The sequence below is a fragment of the Rutidosis leptorrhynchoides genome, chromosome 3 (genome assembly GCF_046630445.1).
Source record: "Rutidosis leptorrhynchoides isolate AG116_Rl617_1_P2 chromosome 3, CSIRO_AGI_Rlap_v1, whole genome shotgun sequence".
Classification (NCBI taxonomy): Eukaryota; Viridiplantae; Streptophyta; class Magnoliopsida; order Asterales; family Asteraceae; genus Rutidosis; species Rutidosis leptorrhynchoides.
The window spans coordinates 310,172,921-310,191,961 of NC_092335.1; positions in this window are offsets into that span (position 1 = coordinate 310,172,921).

A 19,041-nucleotide genomic window follows, 5' to 3' on the forward strand; every position below is an offset into this window, starting at 1 on the left:
GACCCATCTATATATATTATTTGGAATAACCATAGACACTCTATATGCAGTAATGCAGGAGTTAGCTATACAGGGTTGAGGTTGATTCTATAATAATATATATAGTTTGAGTTGTGATCGAGTCTGAGACATGTACACGGGTCACGATACATATTAATTAATTCGAATATTATATATTAAATTATATATGAATTATTGGACTGTCAACTGTGGACTATCAACTGTGGACTGCCGACATTGGACAATTAAAATGAATTAAAATATTGATTATAACATATGAAACTAAACAATTCTTCAAGTTTGCCACTTGATTTCATCTTAAACCTCAATTGTATCTTGACGATTACGACCTGCGTTCAAACCTTTCATGATTCTTGAAAACACCTCAAGCAAGAGAATGAACCAACCGCACTTCATCCACAGAAGAAAAGATTTATGCATATAGTTATACACCTGAAAATACTCGGAATCTGAGTAAACGTTTAACACATATTTGTGCTAGCTCCTTTGACATTGTTATTTCCGAAAATAACAATGTAAATTCTTTTCAGAATAGTAAATTTTGTCACAGCTCTAGCAAATCAACATCGAACTTTCGTCCGAATAAACTCTATTATAACCTTGATATATAAGTTTGCCTTTCATCAACATTACCGGAGAACCGCTTATATTCTACCACATTAACGGTAAACTTACCAACAACTTCGTTGATCTTTGATTTCTGAAAAATCATTATATTTATCGAAACCCTATCCTATACTCATCCGCATCTTATAACGAGAATGGCCATACCAATTGTCGATAACTGGCAATCAGTATTTTGAAATCTCGCAGCGTTACTGCATCAACAGTTATATGTATACATATAACCTTTATCTCTTAGAATTATGATCTTTCATTCTGAAATTCTGAAAAGCAACCAGTCTGCGAATTAATTCTCTGAATTTTGAAAAGTTGAATGAAGGAACAAAAACTGTAAACGACTTCAATAGCCAACAGTGGATGATAAAGAATTGTAGGTTGGCAAAGCTCAGAAAAAGTTTAAAACTGAAAAACTAATTGAGCAAACTACGAATGAGTCTCTGAACAAAGCACAAGGACTAAACTTGTACATTAAAAATCCTGATGATTCTATTTCTGATGAAATCTTTAGCAAATACCTTGCTTCTGACTCCAAACTCTTGCGGACAAATTTTCTTCACCATCCTTCGATATTAGAAATTTCAAGGTATCATCGTATCTTTCATTATAAATATCCTCCATATTTCTGAAGATATTTTCATAACTATTCTTATCTGAAATCATTAATCTATTAGTGCTATCAGTGTTACATCATATAGAAACTTTTAGTTTCTATATTCTGTAAACTTTCGAGCTTAAAATATGAATGTTATTGAAGTAATGTTGGGAACTGATGCATGAGTTAGTATAATATAACGACAGTTGATCAACGTGATTATATTACAATAGGTCATGCTGAGTTTCTAATGGAACGTGATGATTCACGGATCATAACGTCATCAGGTGCCATGTTACATAACTCTTTCATTCTGCTTAACTTCTGAACATATCAAGAAAATACATTCTTGATAATTCTATTCTCAGTAATTCAGGTAATTTGACAAATCAAATCGTGTTATTACGTTCTTTCTTGTTTAAACCATTAAGTTCATTCGAAACTTCATACTTACGAATTCTGGACCGTTACTCACTTTGCTAGAGATCGAGAAGATAATAAAAAGATAAAGAGCTTCAAAATATAAGAGAACATATAAAGCCCAATAATAATACGGAGGTTGCAAACCGTAGTTATTAATACGAATAGCAATATAAAGACACGGTATAATTAAGAATAGTATCACCTAAGGTAATAGTAGAAGCAAACAGATTTTTCTGGTGGAAGATTGAAAAGATGGATGACAGAGATGATAATTAGGAAAATATCAAGGATTAGAACGGGATTAAGCATTTTCACAATCTTTTGGATGTGTGAACTAAGAAAGAAGGTATAGTAATGGTGAGAATAATGGAACGGAAAAGTTTAATTTATAATGGAAATATCAGACAGAGTAATCAAGGCAGATCTCCACATTTAATTAGAGAGATCCTGATTTCCTTATTAGCCGAAGAATTAGATCTTATAGATTTCCAAAGATTTTCTCTAAATCCCTTGAATTCTGAAATTTAACCAAGACAACGTCAAAAGCTAAGACGCACCTTATTTTTCTAAATTCAACCATGATTAGTCAAAAGTTATGATGAAACATGTCTTTCTCATTTCACTATTAGGTGATAGCTTCACTCGTACTCTTCGAGTAATCGAATTGTTTTATCTGTATTACTCAATGATGATAAAACTCTATTCATCAACTCATATTTGTCATGAAAACATTTCTATTGTCAGCCATGAGCACCTCACTCAAATTTCGGGACGAAATTTCTTTAACGGGTAGGTACTGTGACGACCCGGGAATTTCCGACTAAATTTAAACTTAATCTATATATGATTTTGATACGATAAGCAAAGTATGTAATGTTGAGTCTAGAAAATTTTGAAACGATGTTCATATATTCAATTGACTTTTGACTGTTCTCGATGATTTACGAACCATTGCTTGTAAATATGTGGATATATATAAATATGTGTATATATTAATATATGTATAGTATACATAATAACATGAACATTAATAAACTATTATATACATTTATTGTTATAAATAAATATGTAAAATAAAATACAATGTAATAAAAAACTATTATTTTATATGTATATTTCTTGTATATATATATTGTAATATTTAATTTAATCATTTAATATATATTTATGTGCGTAGTAAATTTTGTTATTTAAAACTGTTTATATATATACATAGTGTATATTAAATATAATTAATTTTGAGCTTAAATGGTAAATGTTTGTAACTTTCGGTTGAAGTTTAATTATTTTTAAAATACGTCTAATACATACATAAGAAGTTTTAAAATAAAAGTTGTTCCAAAATTTGATTAAAAAGATAATAGTTTTGATAAATATTTTTTTACCATTTCAATCTAAGTTTTTGTACTCCGTACATATAAATTGGAACAGAAAATAAATAATTTTTGAACCTTTTTGAATCAGGTTTCAAACAGGTAATGAGTGAAATAATTAAATATGTTTAATCTAAAAATTTGAGATTTTTAGGGACACTTTTATAGGTTAACTGTTTAAGCAATGGACACGATATAATAACCTTATTATGTATGTCGACAGATTACCAATAAATCCGTGATTCAATTATTAACATTGTATCTTTTCAAATCTTGTTTTCAATTATCACATGTATGATTGTTAAATGATATTATATTATAATTATTATTATATTATTATTAAGTTTAGAGATTTAATTTTTTTGTGTACTGTTTTTGTTTTGTTATTCCCACAAATCCACTAACTAGCCTATCTATTCTTTCTATCTACCTAATATAGATACATAGAACATATGCAGTGGAGAACAACAAAACACACTATCATCTTTACTCCCTCGTTCTTGATTTCCTACTATTTGAAAACCACTTAACGAACCACCTTCGGTCACTAAACAACCCAATCACCTCTAACCACCCTATGACCGTCGGTTACCGCCAAGCATCACCATCAACTTCTTACTCACAACCAACGGACCATCACCACTATCACCCTCTAAATCATCAAACAAACCACCACTACTAACCACTCGATTATAAACCACCCAAGAACCCACTTACTGCTTTGTTTCCATTCAACCACCACCATCACCGATGCTTTTCAGCTTTCAACCACCACGAGTCACCTCCACTTCACGATCATCACCACCATCCGTAACCTTGAAACCACAAACCACTAGTATCTTCTGTGTTTCTATTTTCTTTTTGAAACACCATACACCACTACCGTAACCCATAACCCTCAATCTCTCTCTTTATATCTCACTATCTTTTCCCCCTCTTTCAATTGTAAACTATCCAAGAACAACACCCATTTGTTTGCAAAGAACTCGAGTTAACTACATGCGTGCATTTTTTTTCTACCTTCATACCCGACACTTACCAACCGTGGGACAACCCACTTGCCATCCTTTTTGATAGTGGAGCAAGTAGGAGCATAATAACGCTATAATTTATGAAACATGCAATTATATAAAGCAATTGGCAAAGTAACCGGCTCTACTACTATATATATACACGATACATATTTTTTTTCTTTTTCTTTTTCTCCAATTTTTTTTTCCTTCTAAATCACTGCTACTGCAGCTTAGTTGTGGACTGCTTTCCGTTTCATTTATGTTAAATTCGCGAATGATGATTAAATGATGCGAGTAAAAATGATGACGGGGAAGGAGACGATGAATAATAATCGTGAATAAATGATGATGAAGATAATATGTTCGATGTTAATGATGATGATGACTGTGAGATCGTAATACATAAGATCACGATGGGTTTTAAAGGTGATAATGATTTGATGATGTTTGAGCGATAGTAATGGTGGTTGTTTAATGTTATGAAGAAGATGAAGAAACTGATATTTAATATAAAAGTAATTAAAAGGGTTATTAAAACAGAAAAGTGTGGTGGATTAGATGGTTAGGGGTGTTTGATGATTATCTAGAGGTCCTGGTTCGAAACCAGGGGTCTCCATATTTTTTTCTTTCTTCAATAAAAGATGCATAAATAGTTTTGGGGCTAGTATGGACTGTTGGGCCGATTGATACTACTTTGCTGTTGGGCTTATGTTTCCTTGTTGGGCCGAAGTAAGTTGGGCCAGAGTAATAAGAATGATGAAGATGATGACTGTTTAAAACAAGTTATAAACAAATAAATCGGGTTATATTCAAAAAACGCTAATGGTTCAGTGGTTTAGAGGTGTTGGTGTTAAACAAGAAGTCTTGGGTTTGAGTCTAGGCAGAAGCGTTTAAGGCTGGATACATTAAGGTAGTATTTTTGTCATTTTTATTATTATTATTATTATTATTATTATTATTATTATTATTATTATTATTATTATTATTATTATTATTATTATTATTATTATTATTATTATTATTATTATTACTATTATTATTACTATTATTATTATCGTTATTACCACTAGTAGTAAAACTATTATCTTATAGTATTATTATTATCTGTATCATTATTTTAACTATTATTACTAAAAGTATCATTATTTAAGTATCATTATTTTTAATATATTATTATCATTATTATTATTACTACAAAGAAAGTGATTATTATTATTATAAAAATTTATATTTTCAATATTAAAACTGATTATTATTATTATTTTTAACATTATTTAGTATTTGTAAAGTCATTATTTTAATAAACCAAAAGTTATTTATGTAAAAATATACCAAATACATATATAGTAACTATATAAATATTACATTACTAATTTAAATAAGTAATATATAATTAATATATATATATACAAACGAGTTTGATTATTATTACATGTTAATTATATGTGTTAATATATAAATAAATGATATAGGTTCGTGAATCCGAGGTCAACCCTTCATTGTTCAATATTGTCATATGTATTTTTACTACAAAATACATTAGGTGAGTTTCATTAATCCCTTTTTAAATGCTTTCGCAATATATATTTTGGGACTGAGAATACATGCGCTGCTTTTATAACTGTTTTACGAAATAGACACAAGTACTTAAAACTACATTCTATGGCTGGATTATTAAACCGAATATGCCCCTTTTTATTAAGTCTGGTAATCTAAGAATTAGGGAACAGACACCCTAATTGACGCGAACTCTAAAGATAGATCTATCGGGCCCAACAAGCCCCATCCAAAGTACCGGATGCTTTAGTACTTTGAAATTTATATCATGTCCGAAGGAGGATCCCGGAATGATGGGGATATTCTTATATGCGTATTGTGAATGTCGGTTACCAGGTGTTCAATCCATATGAATGATATTTTTGTCTCTATCCATGGGACGTATGTTTATGAGAAATGGAAATATGAAATCTTGTGGTCTATTAAAATTATGAAATGATTATTTACGTTAAACTAATGAACTCACCAACCTTTTGGTTGACACTTGAAAGCATGTTTATTCTCAGGTATGAAAGAAACATTCCGCTGTGCATTTGCTCATTTTAAAGACATTATTTGGAGTCGATCATCGCAATGGAACCAGATGTTGGTGACTTCGTCTATATGGATTAGGACGGGTCCTTTCATTTATAGTTGGTATCAGAGCGGTGGTCTTAGTGAACCAGGTCTTATATTAGTGTGTCTAACTGATAGTTGTTAAGATGCATTGGTGAGTCTGGACGTCGACCGTGTCTGCATGTCAAAAGTTTTGCTTATCATTTCTAGTCAGAAATCATCTGCTTATGATTCTTAGAGAATCACTTGCTTATCACTCTTAGTCTAGACACATTTTACTGCATTGATTGCATGAATAGTGTATAAACAAAATTCATATCTTAGCGTATCTGCTACTTCATATCTTAGTGTATCTGTTATTGTAACTTTGCCCGAAATATTCAGTAGATTCCTCCGTAACTTATGGGATTTTAGTATTAAATATACATATGTAAATTATGTATTGCAGGGTACTAATCTACATCCTATAATCTATTTCTTATCGAAAAATCCTTCATCTGATCGTACAAGATGAATCCCACAACCAGTTCGAGTCCCACAAATTTCGATAGATATTCCGATAGTTATTCCGACAGCTATTCCGACATGGATATTCACCTAAATTCTGAAAGCAGTGTGACCGGAATGGATCAACCAATCAGTCATCACCAAATCTGGAGAAATTGGAAATGGGTTCGTAGTCTACTAAATCATTGGAGATAAGAAGAAGGCGATCCTTTCCATCTACCTTATTGCCCTCTTGGCGAAGAACCTGAAGCACTTACCGGCGAACCAGTCCGAAACACCATTTTCACCCTTATTTCCCGAATATCTCACCACGATTATATTCTATCTAAAATTCTAAACTTTGTTCATCCGCTCTTTCCGACCGACAATCATCCCGGAATAATGGAAGAAGTCGACGAGCTTCGCGCCCGAGTGGTAGCCTTGGAAAAATATGGTGCAAAATATACCAGCTTCAGCAACATCACCGCCACCAACAGTACCATCAGTAACAGTACCCGTACCATCAATAACACACGCCTCAACATCTCATTCTGTACCTCGATTATAGTCATCATACTACGTATCGTTCTACATCATTTTATCTTCGTCCGACATGACGATTATGTAATCTTCAATGTTTTAGAGATTACATATCCTAGTTTTAACAGTAAATCAAATGAGTTTAATATCACATTAACTCATTAAATCCATGATTATATCTGAAGAAAATATATATGTATATATATTTTCATAAAGATTGTAATTAAAAATTCTTTCGTACAAACTGTTAATGGTGAAAATATTTTAACGGGTAGGTAATACCCGAGGAATATTTAGATTTCACATTAATAAGTTACATTGTACATTTTTCGAATCTGATTCAACAGTCATTTACTATCTTACTTACATCCACAGATATACGTATCCGTTCACCACAGAATAACCATTTTCATTCAAATTTCATATTTGGATTTTGACTTCTCAGAATCCAACAAGTGGCATAATGAAGAACACATTTGACGAAATAAAAATTTGATAGAAACGAACAAATTAACTACGAAAAATTTTGTTAAGAATCCACACTAACTGTTTCAGCTAACTGTTCCTAGCTAACTGATTACATTTTATTTATCACAGTTTGTTTATCACAATTTAATTATCGCAATTTTATTTATCGTCATTTAATTTCTGTTATTTACTTTACGCACTTTATTTATCGTCATTAAATTTCTGTTATTTATTTTATGCACTTTAAATATCGGGACACGTATACAAGGTTTTGACATATCATATCGACGCATATATATATATATATATATATATATATATATATATATATATATATATATATATATATATATATATATATATATATATATATATATATATATTATTTGGAATAACCATAGACACTCTATATGCAGTAATGATCGAGTTCTCTATACAGGGTTGAGGTTGATTCTATAATAATATATACTTTGAGTTGTGATCGAGTCTGAGACATGTACACGAGTCACGATACGTATTAATTAATTTGAATATTATATATTAAATTATATATTAATTATTGGACTGTTAACTGTGGACTATCGACTGTAGATTAATGACATTGGACAATTAAAATGAATTAAAATATTGATTATAACATATGAAACTAAACAATTCTTCAAGTTTGCCACTTGATTTCAACTTAAACCTCATTTGTATCTTGACGATTACAATCTGCGTTCAAACTTTTCATGATTCTTGAAAACACCTCAATCGATAGGATGAATCAACCGCACTTCATCTACGGAAGGAAAGATTTATGCATATAGTTATGCACCTGAGAAACTCTCAGCAACTGAGTAAAAGTTTAACATGTAGCCGCGTCAGATCCTTTGGCATTTATTAGCAAAAATAACTTTGTGATCCCTTTTCAAAGTAGCCAATTTTGTCACATCTCCAACAAGTCAACTTCGACTTTTCATTCGAACTAACGTTACTATAATCCTGATATATACGATTACCCTTTTGATACCAGAGAATTCTTTTTCTGCCATATTTCCAGCAGACGTACCAGCAACCTCGTTGCTTTTTGGCTTAAGTCTCTATGATAAATCACTATATTTATTCATTAAAACCCTATCATATACTCATCCGCATCTTGTAACGAGAACTGCCATACCAATTATCGGGAATCAGCAATCAGTACTATAAAAACTCACAGCATATCTACATCAACAGTTATATGTATGACATTTATCTCTTAGAATTATGATCTTTTATTCTGAAATTCTGAAAAGCACTCAGTCTACAAATCAATACTCTGAATGTTGAAAAAGCATATTGAAGCAGCAGAAATCGTAGACAACCGTAAACGACCTTAATCATCGGAAGTTTGATGATAAAGAATAGTATGTTGGAAAAGCTCAGAAAAGTTAGAACTGGAAAACGGATTGAGCTAACCACGAAGGAGACCAAGGACAAATACAAGGACCATACCATATATTCAAAGAATCCAGGTAATTCTGGATCCGATGAAACCTTCAACGAATATCTTGCTCCGAAGTCATGTTAAAATCTTGCGGAAAATCTTTCTTCATCAACCATCGAACTTAGAAATTCCAAAATATCATCATAAATATCTTCGATATTTCTGAAGATATTTTCATAAATATTTTCATCCAAAATTATATACCTCTTCGTGCTCCCTGTGTTTCATTATATTGGAAACTTCAATGAAATCTAATTTTAATTTATGAATGAATCTTGAAGAAATGTAAAGAAATTGATGAGTGAATTAGTATAATATAATAACACTTGATCAACGTGATTATATTACAGTAAATCATGCTGAGTTTCTAATGAAACGTGATGATGATTCACAGTAGATCATACCATCATCATGTGTCATGTTACATAACTCTTTCATTCTACTTAACCTCCGAACACATCAAGAAAAATATATTCTTGATAGTTCTATCTTCTATAATTCTGGTAATTTAACCAATCAAATCGTGCTATTACAATCCTTCTGATTAGTATATTATGATCATTCAAAATTTCATACATATGAATTCTAGACCATTACTCGCTTTACTAGAGGTTGAGAAGAGAAAAAAAATGCAAAGAGCTCCAAAATATAAGAGAAAATATAAAGCTCAATAACAACACGGAGATTACAAACTGTGGATATTAATACGGATAGCAATATAAAGACACGATATAATTAAGAATAGTATTACCCTAAGGTAATAGTAGAAGTAAACAGATTCTTCTGATGGAAGATTGAAAAGAAGGATGACAGAAATGATAATTAGAAAAATATCAAGGATTAGAACTGGATTAAGCATCTTCACAATCTTTTGGATGTATGAACTAAGAAAGAAAGTATAGGAATGGTGAGAATAATGGAACGGAAGAGTTTAATTTATAGTGGAAATATCAGACAGAGTAATCGAGGCAGATCATCGTATTTAATTATAGAGATCTTAATTTTCTTACTCGCCGAAGAATCAAATCTTTTAGATTTCGAAGATTTTCTTTAAATCCCTTGAATTCCGGAATTCAACCCTGACTCTGTCAAAAGTTAAGATGAATCTTTACTTTCCTATTTCACTCTTTGGTGATAACTACATTCGTACTCTTCGAATAATCGAATTATTTTTATCCATATTACTCAATGATGATAAAACTCAATTTATCAACTCATATTCGTCATTAAAATAATTTTATTGTTAGCCATGACCACCTCACTCAAATTTCGGGACGAAATTTCTTTAACGGGTAGGTACTGTGATGACCCGGGAATTTCCGACCAAATTTAAACTTAATCTTTATATGATTTCGACACGATAAGCAAAGTCTGTAATGCTGAAGTCTCAAAAACTTTGAACTGTGTTCATGTATACATTTGACCTTTGACTATTCCCGACGATTCACGAACAATTATGTAAATTTATATGTAATATATATATATGTATATATATATAAATTTGAAGATAAGTATATATATAATAATATGAAATAATAAAATACAAAGTTAATCATTAGAATTAAAAATATAAAATAATATATAGAATAGTTAAGTTTCTATCAGGATATATATATATATATATATATATATATATATATATATATATATATATATATATATATATATATGAATGATGCTATATAAATAATATATATATATATATATATATATATTGTAAAATATATAAATAATGAATATACAATAAATGTTATCATATAATAATACAAAACTATAATATATGTAATTACAAGTTAAAAATATAGATATTATGTTAATATTACCATTATTACTTTTACTATTATCATCAAAATAAATATCAATAATAATAATATCATTATTATGAATATTAATATATAAAATATTGATATAAGATTTGAAACATGTAACTGTTATACCGTTGTTATTACTAGATATTATTACTATCAATATCATTAAGAATCATTATTATTAGAATTTATTATCATTATTATTAAGATATAAATTAATATCATATTATATTATTATTACATCTATTATTAATTTGATATTATTATTAATATTAACAACAATAATAATTATGTTATTATTTTCGATAAGTAAAACATAAATATGAAAATTTTGTACATTTGATTTGATATCTTTACTAACCTTATTATTATTATTATTATTATTATTATTATTATTAGATTATAATGATAGTTATTATTAAGGTTATTAATATTATTACTAAAAACCATCATTTTTAAAATTATTATCATTATCTTATCTACTTTCACCATTATTCTTATTATTAATTTTATTAATATCATATTTTTTTCTATTATTATTATTATTATTATTAGTATTTTTATTAATATTGATAACATTACTATTTTTATTAATGTATTTATATTATTAATATTAGGTATAGTATATAAATAAAATCTAATAAATAATAGAAGCTGTTAGATTTCCCTATCAATTGGCATATTTTTCCTCCTCCTGTCCATTTCACCAATATGCTTGTCTCTAAATCTGGTCACAGATATAATTAGATGGAAACAAATTTTGTTAGTTATAAAAATCATATAAATGTACGAATTGTTTACAACCACTATCTATATTGTTTTTATATATTTTTTTTTCTTCTGATAAACGTCGACACCTCAAGACACTATACAATGATTTAGGATTTATTATAGGTGTCATACTTCAATCAGTTACTCAGCCAAAATCTAAATGTCACTGCAATTTAACAATTAAAATAGGAGACAGAAGCTGAAACCGTCGGTCGTCCCTGTTCTTGAACTCCATCTGCAAAATTTTGAATTCGAAACCCATATCAAAATCTATAATTGCAGTCACGTTAGGAATCCTCTAACCAAACTACCTGCAAAATTTCAAGTTTCAATTCCTCAAAACGAATTCGAATTTCGAAGTAAAAATTTAATTTCAAAAAGTCAACTGTTTCTTCTTCCATCAAATTCAAGAATTTTATGATGTTTTCAGCTCAATGGATAGTTCCTGAGTGTTATAATTGTGTTTTGGAAAATATTTCAAGAAGACATCGTAGTCTAAAACGCTTAAAAATCACTTAACATAGTTGATATTGATATTATTGTTATTATTAGTATTTGAACACTTATTATTATTATTAACATAGTTGTAAGTATTAAAACGATTATCATTATTATTAACATTATTAATGTATTTATTATTATAAATTTTGTCATTCAAGTATTAGTAGTATTATGATTATAGTTATAAATAAGAATATTGTTATTATTATCATTGTTATTATTATATTTGTTCTAACGACTAATATATGTATTATCAAGAGAACATAAATACTATGATTAATATTAGTATTAGTATCACTTTTAGTACTATTATTATTATTATTAGTAACATAAGTATTATTATAAATATTATCATTATTATTATTAATATAATCATTAGTATTATTATTATTAAACTTATTATCATTATTATCATTTTTACTAAAATTATTATTTTGTTATCACCCAAACAATCAATATTATCATAAATAGATACTTTTATATAAAAATACATTACGCTATATTTTTATTATTAAAGAGATATTAGTTAAGCTATATCAATTATTATACATATATATATATATATATATATATATATATATATATATATATATATATATATATATATATATATATATATATATATATATATATATATTAAAACTCAATATACAGTTTTTATTTTTAATGATAAGTAATAGTTATATAAAACATACAAACTAAATATATTAAATTTATCTAAATAACATATGGTATAACAAGTATATTATTAATAACAAAATATATATAATTGCTCAATTACGATTATATGTTTTAATATATATATATACGAATGATATAGGTTCGTGAATCCGAGGCCAACCCTGCATTGTTCAATATCGTCATATGTATTTTTACTACAAAATACAGTAATGTGAGTTTCATTTGCTCCCTTTTTAAATGCTTTTGCAATATATATTTTTGGGACTGAGAATACATGCGCTGCTTTTATAAATGTTTTACGAAATTGACACAAGTAATCGAAACTACATTATATGGTTGAATGATCGAAGCCGAATATGCCCCTTTTCCTTGGTAACCTAAGAATTAGTAAACCGATCTACTAATTGACGCGAATCCTAAAGATAGACCTATTGGGCCTAACGAACCCCATCCAAAGTACCGGATGCTTTAGTACTTCGAATTCATTTTTATCATGTCCGAAGGATTTCCCGGAATGATAGGGGATATTCTTATATGCATCTTGTTAATGTCGGTTACCAGGTGTTCACCATATGAATGATTTTTGTCTCTATGCATGGGACGTATATTTACGAGAAATGAAAATCTTGTGGTCTATTTAAATGATGAAAATGACTATTTATGTTAAACTAATGAACTCACCAACCTTTTGGTTGACACTTTAAAGCATGTTTATTCTCAGGTATGAAAGAAATCTTCCGCTGTGCATTTGCTCACTTTAAAGATATTACTTGGAGTCCTTCATGGCATATTTAAAAAGACGTTGCATTCAAGTTGTTGAGTTCATCAATATTATTATTAAGTTAATTATAATTAGATATATTATGAAATGGTATGCATGTCGTCAACTTTTGATGTAATAAAAGATTGTCTTTTCAAAAACGAATGCAATGTTTGTAAAATGTATCATATAGAGGTCAAGTACCTCGTAATGTAACCAACTATTGTGAATCGTTTATAATTGATATGGACTTTGTCCAGATGGATTAGGATGGGTATTTACACCCGATAGATCTATCTTTAGGATTCGCGTCAATTTGAGGGTCTGTTCCCAAATTCTTAGGCTACCAAGCTAAAAAGGGGCATATTCGGCTTCGATCCATTCAACCATATAATGTAGTTTCGATTACTTGTGTCTATTTCATAAAACAGTTATAAAAGAGCATGTATTCTCAGTCGCAAAAATATATATTGCAAAAGCATTTAAAAAGGGAGTAATGAAACTCACAATACTGTATTTTGTAGTAAAATACATATGACAATACTGAACAATGCAGGGTTGGCCTTGGAATCACGAACCTATATCATTCATATATGTATTAAAACATATAACAAGTTCATATTTTAACAATATTAATATACTTGTTATATTTAATGATTCGTGTGTCATGTTTAATAAATAACTTAAATATATTTATTTTATATATCTTAAATAATTAATTAATACTTATTAAAATATAATAATAGAGTTAAGTTATCTGTTTTAAAATATGGTTTTATATACCTACTAGTTATGTTAATAATAATAATGATACTAATAAAAATGATAATAATAATGATAGTACTAATTATTATTAAAGGTTGTGTTAGTAATAATATTGATGATAATGATATTAATAATTAATAGTTCACTTAATTCATAATTTATCCATAGTTTTTTTTAACTCCATAAATTTATACATGCTTAATATTATTTAGCAAAAATATTATTTTCATATTCGAAGTTTCGAATTAACATTTATAACCATACTTTTTAAATCATGATTTTTACTTAAGCTTAATTATATTACTTAACTCATAACTTTGTTACATTACTTTTACGTCATAACATTTCTCATAATATTCTAATATCTTAAATTCTTAACGGGTTTATATCTGTTCATACAAATATATATACTTTGATTATCATATTCATGACCATAGCCGTTTTACTCATATCCTAATTAATATAAACTTTATAGTTATATACATACTTAACTTATTTAAGCTCATAAGATTTTAAATTCACAAACTTATAATACTTAATAATAATAATCCTTAATCATGATAATTATAATACATAGATTAGTACTGATAATAATAGTAATAGTTATAGTACTTGTAATAACATCAATCATAATTAATAATAAAAATAACAATAACAACAATAATAATAATAATATTAATAATAATAATAATGATAAAAATAATAATAATAATAATAAAAAATAAATAAATAAAAATGAAAATTATATACCCTTTAAACAGCCATCCTAAAAAGAATTGCCCATGACCAGGCTCGAACCCAAGACCTCTCGCTACCCCTTCACCTCCCTTAACCATTCCTCCATTACTGTCTTTCTGTTTATGTTTATACCCGAGTATATTTAACCTAAAAATAATTCTGTTTCATCTCCCTTCATGAACCAATTCAAACAGGGATTAAATACCATAACAGTAAGTAACGTGAATTGAATTAGGACTTGTAATTACGAAATAGAGACAACTTGTTTTGGTGGTTGGAATTATCAGCGAAAGAAAAAAAATAACAGAAAAATTAAAAAGCTGTAAACAGCTCACGACACCATCCCATGAACTCAAACCCTGATTCACAAATCTAGACACTTTTAGATTATACTTACAACATGAAAAGAGTGTTAAATCATTTTTAGAAACTACTAAAATCATCAATTAAACTCAAATTATAACAGTTAATTCGAATTTAATCAAAGAGTAATCGGTTGACTTTTTAAAATAAAAGTTTGACTCTTTAAATTAACAATCAATTCGTGGAATTAGAGGCTGCAAATTTACAGATAGATCAATTGAACGACTCTTATTACCTCTGCATTTAGAGATTTTGATGAGTGATCTTAATTTTATCTTTTGATAAATGGTTGCTACTTACAGGGGAAAAGAAGAAAAGATAGAGGGAAAAAAAATAATTCTGTTTTTGTTCTATTTAATTTCCAGTATATTGCTCAACTAACAGACGAAACCTATATGGTGACATCTGAATAATTTACACAGTAATATTAATTGATTGATCACTTGTAGGGTTGATGGTGGACATTAGTTCACGAGCAAATAGAACAATAAAGAAAAATTATTCTGATATTGATGTAGAAAAATTACGCGTATAAATCCTGTATTTATATAATTAAATAATTAGTCTTAATGTTTAAATATATGTCTGTATTTATATAAGTATTTAATTGTATTATATATAAATAGTTGTATATGTATCGATATATATATATATATATATATATATATATATATATATATATATATATATATATATATATATATATATATGAATTTATGTATATTTGAATTTATATATCTATTTATATATCTGTTTATATATTATTAGTTATATATATATATATATATATATATATATATATATATATATATATATATATATATATATATATATAACTAAAATTTATATATATGTATTTGTATTTATAATATCAGTATTTGTATTGTAGTGACCCGGAAATTTCCGACCAAATTTAAACTTAATCTTTATATGATTTAATGTTTCCGACATGATAAGCAAAGTCTGTAATGTTGAGTCACAAATATTTTGAACTGTTTCATTTATTCGTTTGACTTTCGACCACTCCCGACGATTCACGAACAACTATTTGTAAATAGATAACATATATATTTAAATAGGTATTTATAATTTGAAATATAATTTAGAATATTATATAATATGATTGTTAAGATTTATATTGTAAAATAAATAAATGCTCTTAATTATAAAATTTAGAATGTTTAGGAACACTTTTATATTTTAACTGTTTAGCAATTGACACGATATTATATACATAAAATCTGTCGGCACAATATTGCATATAAGAGGCGGCTTTAGATATTAAACGTAATAATTACTATTAGGATCCACTGTTTTCTTTTAAACCTCTATTTGAACTAAGTTTGTTTATTGTCTTCTCAACTTTTCTCACAATTAAACTGTACTGAGTTCTTTTCAATTCATTCAATTCGCTCCCACTAAGATATGTAATACATATATATATATTAACTTTTCATGAATCAAACAAAGAGACTTTTAAGCTATTATTTCAGCCGACACCTAACTCCCACTTTAATAAACTACTTTTTGAAAGAAAACTAAATTCCAATTTTGAAGCTTTTTATCACATGTAAACAGAATTTTTTGTCTGAGTTACACTTATCTAAAATCTAGTCCAAATAAAACACGTGTAATTAGGAACGGGAGGTGTTAATAGATGACAGAAGGGTTCACTGGTTATGCTCTTATCCTTAGTTTCTTTTATTTCTCTTCAGCCATATATATATATATATATATATATATATATATATATATATATATATATATATATATATATATATATATATATATATATATATATATATATATATATATATATATATATATTTATGATACACACATGCATATCTACACACAACATTGGTCTTCTTCTTCTCCATCACCACCCTAATTACTAGCTCATCACCGACTGCCACTACCACCGGCTACTACCATCATCATTGTTAGGACTACCATCGACCACCATACCATCTATCCTCTACCACCGTTGGTTTATTCACCTCCTAACACCACCATGACACACCACCGATTAATCCCACCAACGAATCCATGTTATTACTAAAGATGATCCTTACCTGCTGCCATTGTTTTTCGATCATCATCTCATCAACACCATACAACTATCAAATTTTCTATTATTTTGTTTCGTTACTGTTTCTGTTCAAACATGAACCACCACCACTACCAAAACCACCATTACTATTGTGAACAACCAAGCCACCACTATTATTACTTATTTACGTGTTCTATAAAAGAGACCCAAGAACCACCATTCGATTTCAACCACCTGCGTTTTTCTTCCTACCTGCTTCTTTCTGTTCTTTCTTCTTGAACCACTACAACACCAACATAAACGTTTCCTTGTTTCATTGTGAATCACCTCCTTCGAGTCAATCCTATGTTGCTGCGATTGTTTCCTTTGCTGTTGAATAGTCACACAACGAAAATTATGTAATGCTTGGAATGATGGGTCAATAGGATTAGAATTATGTCAAGTGGTGGGAGGTATTAGATATTATAATACAACACTTAATCTAATCTCCATGATAAATCAATACTAGTGGAACAAGTTGTGGCCGACACTTTTGGTTGTTTGCACATGGAATTCTTCGTGGTGGACCAAGGTCTTATTACTTTACGTGCCAATTCTCCTCCCTCTTTTGATGCTAGACGAAATTCTATGAAACCAGTCGTGGGCTTTTCATTACTAAACAGGCCGTATAACCTTGTTGGGCCAAGGACTAACATGCAATATTCTTGGTTGTCTACTGTTGCTGCGGTGTACATTCCTATATCATTGCCGATTGCTGTTACAGCACGTGAGGTGTTCGAAAAAATTAGGGTTGCTAAGCGTTGATAGAGTGTTAATGGAGGTAATGATGAAAATAATTACGATGACGAGAAGTTGATGAAACGAAGACAAAATACAACCTGTTATATTTTTTTTTGTGATTCTTTTGTTCGCTGCTAGTTCACAAAACCAAAACCTTCACTATATTTTTTTTTCCGTTTCTTTCTCTCTTTCTTTTGATGAAGGATGATGACACCTGAAATTGATAACGTGATGAAGATGGTATATTTAAAATATTGATGATGATAAACGATTTGAGGGATGAGAGGTGTCGAAGATTATGATTTAGAATGATGATGATACCTTAGTTGATTACCGATTTCTTTTTCTGATCAATAAAACCCAAAACCTTACTACCCATCGTTATGTCGATCTTGATTACTGCAACAATCTTTGCTATCATCGGTTTAGCTTGAATACCATCGATCACCTCCTTCAATACTTTATAACCGCTATCGTTTTGCTCCCAAGACTCAAAACCATCGTGAAAGATGAGAATTGGGTTATATCATTTTGGGTCTGATTAAAAGAGTTACAAATATTGGGTTGCATAAATAAACCCCTTAAATTAAACGTTGGGCCGAGGGAAATTAGGCCAAGTTGTAGATCATGATACGGGTTATATAAAAATAAATGAGTAATAAGAATCGAAATGTAGAAACAGAAGAACGGTTTGATGGTGA